This window comes from Hyperolius riggenbachi, chromosome 1 (genome assembly GCF_040937935.1).
Source record: "Hyperolius riggenbachi isolate aHypRig1 chromosome 1, aHypRig1.pri, whole genome shotgun sequence".
Taxonomy (NCBI): Eukaryota; Metazoa; Chordata; class Amphibia; order Anura; family Hyperoliidae; genus Hyperolius; species Hyperolius riggenbachi.
Genome location: NC_090646.1, coordinates 668,618,357 through 668,630,524, shown reverse-complemented (window position 1 = coordinate 668,630,524; position 12,168 = coordinate 668,618,357). Strand labels below are relative to the sequence as shown.

At 48.4% G+C, this 12,168-nt stretch overlaps 1 protein-coding gene across 4 annotated transcripts in view; it reads left to right on the top strand.

Annotated features, from left to right (window-relative positions):
- Nucleotides 1-12,168, top strand: part of CNTFR (ciliary neurotrophic factor receptor) — an 841,679-nt gene that overhangs the window by 246,916 nt on the left and 582,595 nt on the right. The gene's annotated exons all lie outside the window — the stretch shown is intronic.

The following is a 12,168-nucleotide window of genomic DNA, read 5'->3' as shown; positions in this document are numbered from 1 at the left end:
CATTAAAGGACATCTGTAGCAAGAGGAATATGGAGGCTGCCATATTTATTTCCTTTTAAACAATACCAGTTGCCTGGCTGTCCGGCTGATTCTCTGGCTCTAATACCTTTAGCCACAGCCCCTGAACAAGCATGCAGCAGATCAGGTGTTCCTGACATTATTGTCAGACCTGACAAGATTAGCTGCATGCTTGTTTCTGCAGCCAAATAGATCAGCAGGGCTGCCAGGCAACTGGTATTGTTTAAAAGGAAATAAATATGGCAGCCTCCATATCACTCTCGCTACAGTTGTCCTTTAAAGAGGAACTGTAGGGAAAAATAACGTAATGAATTTGGCCTCTTGCACACTGCAAGCGATTCCGATTCAGATTCCGCTTTTTAATCAGTTTTTACATCCGATTCAGATTCCGATTTACAGTGTGCAGGGAGCAAACTGCAAATCTGAATCGGATGTAAAAACTGATTAAAAAGCGGAATCTGAATCGGAATCGCTTGCAGTGTGCAAGAGGACACTGCTTATTTTTTTATTTTTTTTACAATATTCATTTATAAATATTTAGTCATTGTTTGTGTGGCCTTCTGTGTGAGGTCTCAGCAAACCCGAGGAAGAGAACCACCACAAATCTGGTGCAGAAGTGGACCAATCAGAGTAAATCTGGTGCAGAAATGGACCATAGCCCCTGATGCAGACACCAGCTCTGGATCTGCTCCTGTTCTGCTCCAGTTCTCGGTGGCTTTGATAGATGGACAGGTCTGCCCCATGGTGACAGTAGGTCTGTTATTAGTAAATTGGGAAACGGTTCCTGCTGAGCTTCTCTGTAGGACTGCTGCCACCACATGCCGGCTCCATGTTTCTGTATTTCCTCTATAATGGCCTCCTCCGATGTCTTTGATTGAAGTTGGCCGGCTCGGTGGGTAGCCGGGGGTTCTGGCATGGAGGTGTGAGCCTATAAATAAAGCCTCCTCGCTCCCTCCGGTGGTGTGTTGGTGACACTGTCCAGAGATGGAAGGCTTCTGATATCTGAGCCTTGTTAGAGGTGTGGGGACACAGAAAGCCTTCTCTGGGCTCCCGGAGTGTCGAAATCCATCCTCTGCCTCCCAGGAGAACCACCGAGGAACATTCAGTGCTTAACCCTTCATGGTTAGTATTCTGGAAGAACGGAAATCTCAGTGGCGATTAAAAGAGTAACCGCCGGAGATACGGACATGCTGAGGCACCTAAGTATGGCTTGAGTACTGGCATCACTGTAGAATTCTTCTAACATCAGGTTTGAGGTGTCTTGGTCCACCCTTCTCCTGACCTCATGGCAGTACGGTCTAATTAACCACCACAAGAACCATGTTTTTGACCTTAAAGTGAAACTTAAAGAGGAACTCAAGTGAAAATAATGTAATAAAAAAGTGCTTCATTTTTACAATAGTTATGTATACATGATTAAAGGAATACTATCGAGTCACATATTTTTTTCAATTGACTCAGGAATTGTTTGGGAAGTGCTGCTAAGTACTGGTGTATACATTTTAGTAGCAACTTCTTTGTTTACTGTTATTAAAATACTTTCAAACTTTACTGACGCCAAAACTGACGGCTGACTGAGCCATGAGGAGAGGGGAAATTCCCCTCACACTTGATCAGGTAACTCTATGTGTAACTCTGTGTGTGACAGAGAAGAGAGCTCCCAACAGCTGCAGCTCCTGTGTCTTGTGTTTCTGACTGAGATGTCTGAAGAGAGCAGAGGAAATGTAACTAATTGTCACAGCTTTTTCATACTGTTTTTGCTTTCAGAGTTTGATATGTTTGATATTTGCTTTCTGTAGTCTGATATGCAACTCTGGCTGTGCATTGAAGCAGACACCCCTTCTGCACTTGATTTGTCCCAATATAGCTAAATCCTACCCTCAATAAATTACAGCTTTTGCCTCTGATATTTAACATGAAAAGTAGGAAATTGTTTACACAGCTACTTAGACATTATTTACACACTGTCATTTTAGAACACTTGGGTATCGATAGTATTCCTTTAAGTCATTGTTTGCCCATTGTAAAATCTTTTAAATCCCTGATTTACATTCTGACATTTATTACATGGTGACATTTTTACTGCTGGCAGGTGATGTAGCTGCAGCATGGTTTTTGGCAGTTGGAAGCAGCTGTAAACAGCTATTTCCCACAATGCAACAAGGTTCACAGACAGGAAACTGCCAGGAGTACCACGATCCTCAGGGTTTCTTGTGGGAGGGGTTTCACCACAATATCAGTCATTAGTCATACAGCGCCCCCTGATGGTCTGTTTTTGCGAAAAGGAATAGATTTCTCATGTAAAGGGGGGTATCAGCTACTGATTGGGATAAAGTTAAATTCTTGGTCGGAGTTTCTCTTTAAGTTAAAATAAACAATGGTATCTAGCCTCCTATAACTAAAAATGACTTTGAGATATTGTACAGTTGTACTGTAGGTTATGTTTGATAAAAAAAAAAAGTAGATTCAATGGTTTTGCCTCAGCTCAATGAAACAGTCTGTCCCGTGCCTCAGAGTGCTAAAATACAGTATATGAACTAGTGCCCTTTTTAATCTATCCCCTGCTCTTAGAAGCCCAGTTCTCTATCAGGAAAGTGTTTTATGGCTGTAATTCCTAGTAAGGGGTCATTATTAGTGAGGGGTATGCTACAGCCGGACTGAGTCCTGACTGGAGAAAAACTGTCAGTTGCGTCGGATCCACTTTTGCTGAGGATCTACTGTGTGTAAATCACGCTGCTGTTGCGTTCGGCAAAATGGTAGCGATCCACTTTTTGAAGCGGATTGCAGCTAGTGGGAATGGGGGCCCTCACCGGTGCTTTCTTCCATATGTCATCATTTTCACTAGTCATCTATCAATGGTATAGCTCTGAATGCTGGCTTTCTTCAGACTTGCTGGGCCACTGAGGAAGCAGACCTTGCGCCGCGAAACGTGTTTGTGTCCGAGCCAAGTCGGGGAGTTTACTGGGAATGACAGCAGAGGGGACCAGAAAGACATTGGGGAAGCTGACCGACTACAGGGGGCTGGAACCACGGGTAAGTATAAATCCTTTTGCTTCCTTCATCTCAGGTCTACTTTGAAGCGATAAAAAAGGTGCCATTGATTGATAAATTATTTGTAGTCTCCTGTGGAAGATTGAAGGAACTGGATATTGGGGAGATAGGATTGGAGTGTGTGCGGCTGGCATTGCACCGATTGGGTGGGTGTGCTGCTGCACTCTGCACAGTATTATTATTATTATTTTTGCCCCCGGCCGCTGGGCTCTCCTGGCCCCGGAAAGCTGTCAATCTGTAGAATTCGGCTACAAGTGGACTATTAATAGATCTTCTCTGTTTCAGTCTCTTTATTCCCCTTTTTCTTTTAAGTTTAATGGACAGATCTCGGCATGTAGCAGTCACTGACAACTGACAGATCTTTTCCTGCTCTGGTGTGGTGTGCCCGCACCTGGCTTTTATGGCCTGACTGATTGGAACCAGCTGAGGCGCCATCTGTACACGTCTGCTCCAGCTTGTCATAGTACTGCTGGCGATGGCGGATACCAGAGGGTCCGTATACAGGCCAGACCACTGCCCCGTCACACGGGGGACCGCAGAGGACAAAGCACTGCTCTGCACCCCTCCATACACAGCACAGGCCAGACCACTACCTCGTCACACGGGGGACCCCAGAGGACAAAGCACTGCTCTGCACCCCTCCATACACAGCACAGGCCAGACCACTACCTCGTCACACGGGGGACCCCAGAGGACAAAGCACTGCTCTGTACCCCTCCATAGACAGCACAGGCCAGACCACTACCTCGTCACACGGGGGACCCCAGAGGACAAAGCACTGCTCTGCACCCCTCCATAGACAGCACAGGCCAGACCACTGCCTCGTCACACAGGGGGACCCCAGAGGACAAAGCACTGCTCTGTACCCCTCCATAGACAGCACAGGCCAGACCACTACCTCGTCACACGGGGGACCCCAGAGGACAAAGCACTGCTCTGCACCCCTCCATAGACAGCACAGGCCAGACCACTGCCTCATCACACAGGGGGACCCCAGAGGACAAAGCACTGCTCTGTACCCCTCCATAGACAGCACAGGCCAGACCATTGCCTCATCACACAGGGGGACCCCAGAGGACAAAGCACTGCTCTGTACCCCTCCATAGACAGCACAGGCCAGACCACTGCCTCTTCACACAGGGGGACCCCAGAGGACAAAGCACTGCTCTGTACCCCTCCATAGACAGCACAGGCCAGACCACTGCCTCATCACACAGGGGGACCCCAGAGGACAAAGCACTGTTCTGCACCCCTTCATAGACAGCACAGGCCAGACCACTGCCTCGTCACACGGGGGACCCCAGAGGACAAAGCACTGCTCTGCACCCCTCCATAGACAGCACAGGCCAGACCACTGCCTCGTCACACAGGGGGACCCCAGAGGACAAAGCACTGCTCTGTACCCCTCCATAGACAGCACAGGCCAGACCACTGCCTCGTCACACGGGGGACCCCAGAGGACAAAGCACTGCTCTGCACCCCTCCATAGACAGCACAGGCCAGACCACTGCCTCGTCACACAGGGGGACCCCAGAGGACAAAGCACTGCTCTGTACCCCTCCATAGACAGCACAGGCCAGACCACTGCCTCGTCACACAGGGGGACCCCAGAGGACAAAGCACTGCTCTGCACCCCTCCATACACAGCACAGGCCAGACCACTGCCTCGTCACACAGGGGGATCCCAGAGGACAAAGCACTGCTCTGCACCCCTCCATACACAGCACAGGCCAGACCACTGCATCTTTACATGGGTGGACCCCAGAGGACAGAGCACTGCTCTCCACCCCTCCATACACAGCACAGGCCATACCACTGCCCCGTCACACAGGGGGATCCCAGAGGACAAAGCACTGCTCTGTACCCCTCCATACACAGCACAGGCCAGACCACTGCATCGTCACACGGGGGGATTCCAGAGGACAAAGCACTGCTCTGCACCCCTCCATACACAGCACAGGCAAGACCACTGCATCTTTACACGGGGGGACCCCAGAGGACAGAGCACTGCTCTCCACCCCTCCATACACAGCACAGGCCAGACCACTGCCCCGTCACACCGGGGGGACCCCATAGGACTAAGCACTGCTCTGCACCCCTCCATACACAGCACAGGCCAGACCACTGCCCGTCACACCGGGGGAACCCCAGAGGAAAGGACGTCTCCCAACTCTGCACCCCTCCATACACAGCACAGGCCAGACCACTGCCCCGTCTCTCAGTGGGACACCAGAAGACAGAAGCATTACTCTGCACCCCTCCATACACAGCACAGGCCAGACCACTGCCCCGTCACACCGGCGGGACCCCAGAGGAAAGGACGTCTCCCAACTCTGCACCCCTCCATACACAGCAAAGATGGCCAGATAGCTCAAAAAGGGGGACCCTGGAAGACAGAAGCACTGCTCTGCACCCCTCCATACACAGCACATGCCCAGCCACTCACACGGGGGTCCCCAGAAGACAGTGGCACAGACCTGTCGCTGGTGCACGCGGCTGACCCGTGCATTCGCTGAAGAGCCCAACTGCAGCCAAACAGAGGCCCCTGAGAGGACAGTGAGGGAGGCAACGGTGGTCATGGGACTGTAGAATGCGCCAGGTAAGTATGAAAAGTATGAATTATTTTACCCCCCCCCCCCCCTCGTGTCAGGTAAGCTTTAAGTGTTCAATCTTTTGCCTTTCTCCCTTGGAACCCCCCGGGCTGGTATCATGTCTAGAACACTATCTTGTATGTTCCCTCCATGTTTACTCACAGGTAGGGCAATCAGCTTCCCTTATAATTGTCCTGATTCACAGCTCTCTGTACAGAGGTAGCAGGAAAACGTCTGCTGTATATGAATGTGTAATGATTATTTTCCCCTATCAGTGTATCTCGCCCTGCGCCCCTTTCCTCCCCCCTGCCCTCTGCTTACCCCGATGAAGCTAGGAGGAGAGCGATACGCCCTGTTATCTGATACGCAGCGTGGAAATCGCTTTAGACGCAGGGCTGAGAGTTTGAGCCGCTTTTACTGGATGTGACGCCATAAATCTTTTTATAAGATAATTGGATGTTTTCGTGCAGGGGGTGCAGATAGCTGGAATGGGGTTGTAAAGATACAGTAAGGGGAAGAAGTATTTGATCCCCTGCTTATCTGGCTTGTTTGGCCTCTGACTGAGGAAGGATCGGTCTGTAATTGTAATTGGGGGTTTATTGTAGCTGGGAGAGACAGAATAACAACAAATGGACCCTCAAAAATCCAGCCCCCCAAAGTCAGTACTTGGTGTGCATTGTATTGAGGTAAATAAGTATTTGACCCCTTATCAAAAGATGACTTCATGGTTGGTGGCCAAACCCTTGTTGGCAATCACAGAGGTCAGATGTTTCTTGTAGTTGGCCACCAGGTTTGCACACATCTCAGGAGGGATATTGGCCCACTCCTCAGCAGATCCTCTCAAAGTCAGTCAGGTTATGAGGCTGATGTTTGGCAACTTAAGGTGTATCTGAGACTACTAACATGGGGTTATTTATACTTACCTAGGGCTTCCCCCAGACCTATGAGGTGCACAGGCTCTCTTGCTATCCTCTCTGGCCGCTCCATTGGGTAGTAATCTCCTCCGGTAATCTGGCCAGTCACGGTCACATACATGCCCATGCCGTACTTGCATACTCGAGAGCGTTCTACGCCTCAAAATAGCTGGAGTGTGAAGATAGCTGGGAAGTTGGGTGAGAGAGTAGCTGGGAAGTTGTATGATGAGACTACCTGGGATTGGGGGAGGAGGATAGTTGGAAAGTTGGGTTAAAGTGAACCAGAGACGAAGCACCCTCATGTATTTTACCATATATATCAGTGGGAACATTAGAGAAAACACCTACCTTGCTTTCTGTTTCATTCTGCACTGCACAGCCTGCTTCTAATCAGCCCTGATAAAATCCCTGACTGAGCATAAGTCTGGCTTTGCTCAGGAATATTTATAGCTCAGTCTGTGTTCTCTGGTGTCTTTTTATGCCCAAGCCTGCCCCCTGCTGGCTCTGCTCAGGAATCATTATAGCTGAGTCATTATAGCAAAGCCAGACTGAATGCTCAGTCAGGGATTTTATCAGGGCTGATTAGAAGCAGGCTGTGCAGTGCAGAATGAAACAGAAAGCAGGGTAGGGGTTTTCTCTAATGTTCCCACTGATCTATATGGTAAAATACATGAGGGTGCTTCGTCCCTGGTTCACTTTAAGCGTGTGAAGATGGGATTGAGGATAGCTTGGAAGTTGGAGGTGAATATAGCTTGGAAGTTAGGGGTGAGGATAGCTGGGAAGTTGGAGGTAAATATAGCTTGGAAGTTAGGGGTGAGGATAGCTTGGAAGTCGGGGGTGAGGGTAGCTGGGAAGTTAGGGGTGAGGATAGCTGGGAAGTCGGGGGTGAGGGTAGCTGGGAAGTTAGGGGTGAGGATAGCTGGGAAGTTGAGATTGAGGATAGCTGGGAAGTTGGAGGTAAATATAGCTTGGAAGTTAGGGGTGAGGATAGCTGGGAAGTTGAGATTGAGGATAGCTGGGAAGTTAGGGGTGAGGATAGCTGGGAAGTCGGGGTAAGGTGACTTGGGAAGTTGGGAATTGGGATGAGGTTAGCTGGGACAGGAGCACCTAGGAGGACCATCTCAGAAACGATCCCGTAGGACGGTGGGGAGCGTAATAATTAGATTCTGTATCAGTCATTATGATCACACACGGCAGGAATTCTGTACTCGGCTCTCTGTTTATCCGACACATCCCTTCATCACAGGACAGGTGTGACTGTCACCCCCACTGAGTGCGCAGCAGCAAGACTCTTCCCCCCCTGTTGGGTCTCAGCAGCGTGGGCTTCGGGAAATGTCTGCTCATTTGTTTCCTGTGAAGTTATTGCACTTCCTGGATGTAGGTCAGGCTGTCCTGTATCGGTCATGAGCAAAGACTTCACGTTGTGAAAATGATGTATTTTTTATTTCAGACGACAAATCATTTGCGGAAAAAGTGAACTCCACAACGGAGATCATTTATAGGAGGTCCACAACGGGCCGCCACACCGGGACTGGAAGCTGAAATTCCGGCTTCTCCAGGTGAAGAAAAAGAAGGAAAAAAGAATGTAAAAATAACATTAATTATTGATGTGCCTTTTAGAGACGTCTGATCGAGCCCGACGTTGATGTGAAGTATAATGAGGGTAAGCGTCGATATGAACCAGTGTGATACTACCTTTTTTAGGGCTCGTTCTCACTTGAGCGGGAATCGAGCGATTCCTGCTCACCGCAAACCGCTAGCGGTTTTTAAAAACCGCTAGCCCATGTTAACCTATGGCAGTGTTCTCACTGCCGTGGTGGTGGGCGTTTTGCGTTACATGCAGCGGTTTGCAGGCGATTCAGGAGCGATCACAATTAGCATATATAGAACCGCTAATCGCAATCGCCCCCAAAAACTCTACAGTGTCCTGTGATTTTTACGCGTTAATCGTGGAAAAATCACTCCTGCAAAACGCTAGCGGTGATCGCTAGCATTTTGCGTTTTTAGATGTGAACGGGGCCTTAGGGGTGATTACACAGATGATGTGTAGAAACTGTTCAAACCCTTTAAAGTGGACCTGAACTCAGAAATTCCTCTCTACTCTAAGAGATAAGCAATACTTCTTACGAATCTTGCAATAAATTCTGCGGTGTGTCTACAGGAAGTAGACACACCGCAGAATTTATTGCAAGATTCGTCCTGTGTTAACGTCCTGTGTTTACAAATTACTGTATATACTCGAGTATAAGTCTAGAAATTTAGGTCTGATTAACTTCATTAAAGTATAGGGGTCGGCTTATACACAAGTCACGTGCAACACTGAGCACACTGAGTAATGTGAGTAGTATCAGTGACATTCCCATTTGCAGCAATGTACCCAGTGGTAAGTGATACTTTGAGGAAAGGAAATGACAAGAAAACACAGGTCTGAAAGTCCTGGCCACAACAAGTAACAAGGAAAGGGGCAGGGGGGGAATACTGGGCTGCAGGAAGGGGAGTGAATAATTGCAGCACTTAAGAGACAGGGGTTAATGGCTGCAATACTGTATGCAGTGCAGTCATTAACCCTTCCTGGGCCACAAGTGCAGCCATTAGCTTTGCTGGGTAGACTTATACTTGAATCAATAAAAAATTCCAGCTTAAGAGGGCTGAATATTGGGGTCGACTTATACACGAGGTCGACTTGTATTCGAGTATATACCTGCTTTGTCGTGGCAGAGTCAATTCCTGAGCTGACACAGGTAAGAGATCAAATTACTGTTGTGATTAGTCACAGATGAGGGGGTATTAGACAGGCTAAACTCTCTAAATACATACAGGGTGCATTACTCTATGCTTTCCTTCTGTCCTGTGCAAGAGTTCAGGGCCACTTTTTAAAGGAAACCGGAACTGAGAGTAGATTGAGGCTAATTTCACACCAGGACGTTGCGTTAGAGGGGGCGTTAAGGTCGCATAACGTGCCCCTAACGCAACACCTGGTGGTGCTGGATCTGGACGTCAGAGTGAGCCGCGTTGTGCAGCTCACTCTGGCGTCAGTGATGCCGTGATGCATACTCTTGTGCGCATGCGGCATCACGTGGTCCCGCCGGCCAATCGCCGCACAGAGCGGCTGCTCCAGGAAGTAAACACTGCACGTCATAACGTGCAGTGCATATTAATTAGCCATGTGCCTGGCCGCTCTCCGCTCCTCCCCAACATTACTGAGCATGTGCAAGCAGTCTAACGCGGCTCAGCCGCGTCCAAAGTACTGCATGCAGTACGTTGTCTTGTGACGCAGCGTTACAATGTAACGCAACGTCCGCACTGTGAACAGCCCCATTGATTTTTCAGTACTGTGCGGTGGGCTGCGTTACAGGCTGCTCTGACGTGCGCCTGTAACGTCCCACTGTGAAACCAGCCTTAAAGAAGCCAATGGTTAAATGTACAGCGAGGGGGGAAAGTATTTGATGTGTTGATTTTTCTTCTTTACCTTCTGACCAAGAAAGGACCAGTGTATAACGGTGGGTTTAGTGTAGCTGCAAGAGATAAAATAACAGCAGAATGGACCTTCAGAAGCCCAGTTGCCCAACATCTGAGCTTGATGTGCATTGTTGTAATGATTGAAATAAGTATTTGAACACCTGTCAAAAGATTTGTTCTTGGTGGCAAAACCCTTGTTGTCAATTACTGAGGTCAGATGTTTCTTATAGTCGGCCACTAGGTTTTCCCACAACTCAGGAGGGATTTTGTCCCTTTCCTCTTTGCAGATCCTCTCCAGTTCAGTGAGGTTTCGAGGCTGATGTTTGGCAACTTGAACCTTCATTTCCCTTCACAGATTTTCTGTTGGATCTGGAAACTGGCCAGGCCCCTCCATGACCTTCATGTGCGTCTTGTTGAGCCACTGTTTTGTTGCCTTGGCCGTGTGATTTGGGTCATTGTCACACTGGAATACACATCTACAACCCATTTTCAATGCCCTGGTTGTTCACGCAAGATTTGACGGTACATTGTCTCTTCAATGCGGTGAAGATGTCCTGTTCCCATAGCAGAAAACAAACACCAAAGTATAATATGTCCACCTCCATGTTTGATGGTGTTTTTGGGGTCTTTGGCAGCATTCTTCCTCCTCCAAACTCTGCGAGTTGAATACAAAGAGCTCAGTTGTGGTGTCATCTGACCACAACACTTTCACCCAGCTCTCCTCTGGAGGAATCCGATGTGCATTGGTAATTTGCAGATGGGCATAAAATGTGTTCAGAGTTCTCCCCAGAAATTTTTTTCCAGCCACATGGCATAAAAAAGTAGCCTGGTGGGGCGCAACCGAGGGAATGCAGGGCCAGTGCTCCTGTGTGCAACTGTGCTTACAGAATAGGAAGAGCTGAGCTGATGACAGTCGGGTGCTCACCAAAACTAGCCGGGTGGAGCACCCAGCTAAAAGAGCCTGGGGAGAGCACTGGTGTTGAGCAAGGGTTCCATTTGAGTGATTCACAGCAAAGTATGTTACCATTTCTTTTCTTGGTGAGCAGAAGCAGAATTACGTGCATTGAGTCTTAGGGCCCGTTCTCTTTGGGGCGATTAGCGGGCGATTCCTTCTAATTGCCGAAGCGCTAGCGCAATACTAACTAATACTACCTAATGCAGACACTCCTACCCTGCCGTGGGCCCGGTGCAGTGATGATAGGGGATGTTTATCCAATGCCTCCAATGCTATGTCCACACATGTGATACCGTTGGTCAAAACAGACGATAATGACCATTTCCGCTGACAACTATTCTGTGTGTACAGCGGCAGCCGATTGATCCTGCTCAGGTATCGTCCATCATTAAAGGACTTCTATCTCGAATATTGTAAAATGTAAAATACATGCAAACACATACAAATAAGAAGTACATTTCTTCCAGAGTAAAACGATCAATTACTTTTCTCCTATGTTGGTATCATTTACATTAGGAAGTAGAATTCTAACAAAACTGAGAGATTTTGTGACTAGCCCATCTCCTCAAAAAAATACTTCCTATTTGTATAAGTTAACATATATTTTACATTTTACAGTATTTCATGATAGTGGTCCTTTAATGATCCATCCTGTTCCTGTCAGATCCTTAACGACCACCGATCACAATGCTAATTGAAAACCACCCCGACCGATAGTAGCCTCTCTGCCGTGAGCTGATCGTTGTCCCTCTGCCTCCCTCCATAGCAACAGAACTCATCGCTAGCTTCAAGTCTAAGGAGGTGTCTCCAGGGGCGTAGCAATAGGGGTTGCAGAGGTTGAGACCGCATTGGAGCCCATGGGCCAGGGGGGCCCCAAAGGGCCCTCCCTTAACTGCAGTATTAGCTCTATATTGGTCCTGTGCTCATAATAATCACTTCTATACAGGGTTGCTCGTAAACTACGACAGCGCGAATCTACGCGTCGTAGTACGCAACTACGCATCGTAGTTTGTAGACGAAGTTTAAGAACTACACGTACGCATTTCCGCTTAGTCGTACTCCCGCTATGCGAATCTTCGCCCGCTACGCGTAGTTGACGTATGTTATGCGAAGTCAACTACGCGTGTGGTAACGGCATCTATATGGGTCATTGCGCATGCGCAGAAATGTTATTGCCCTT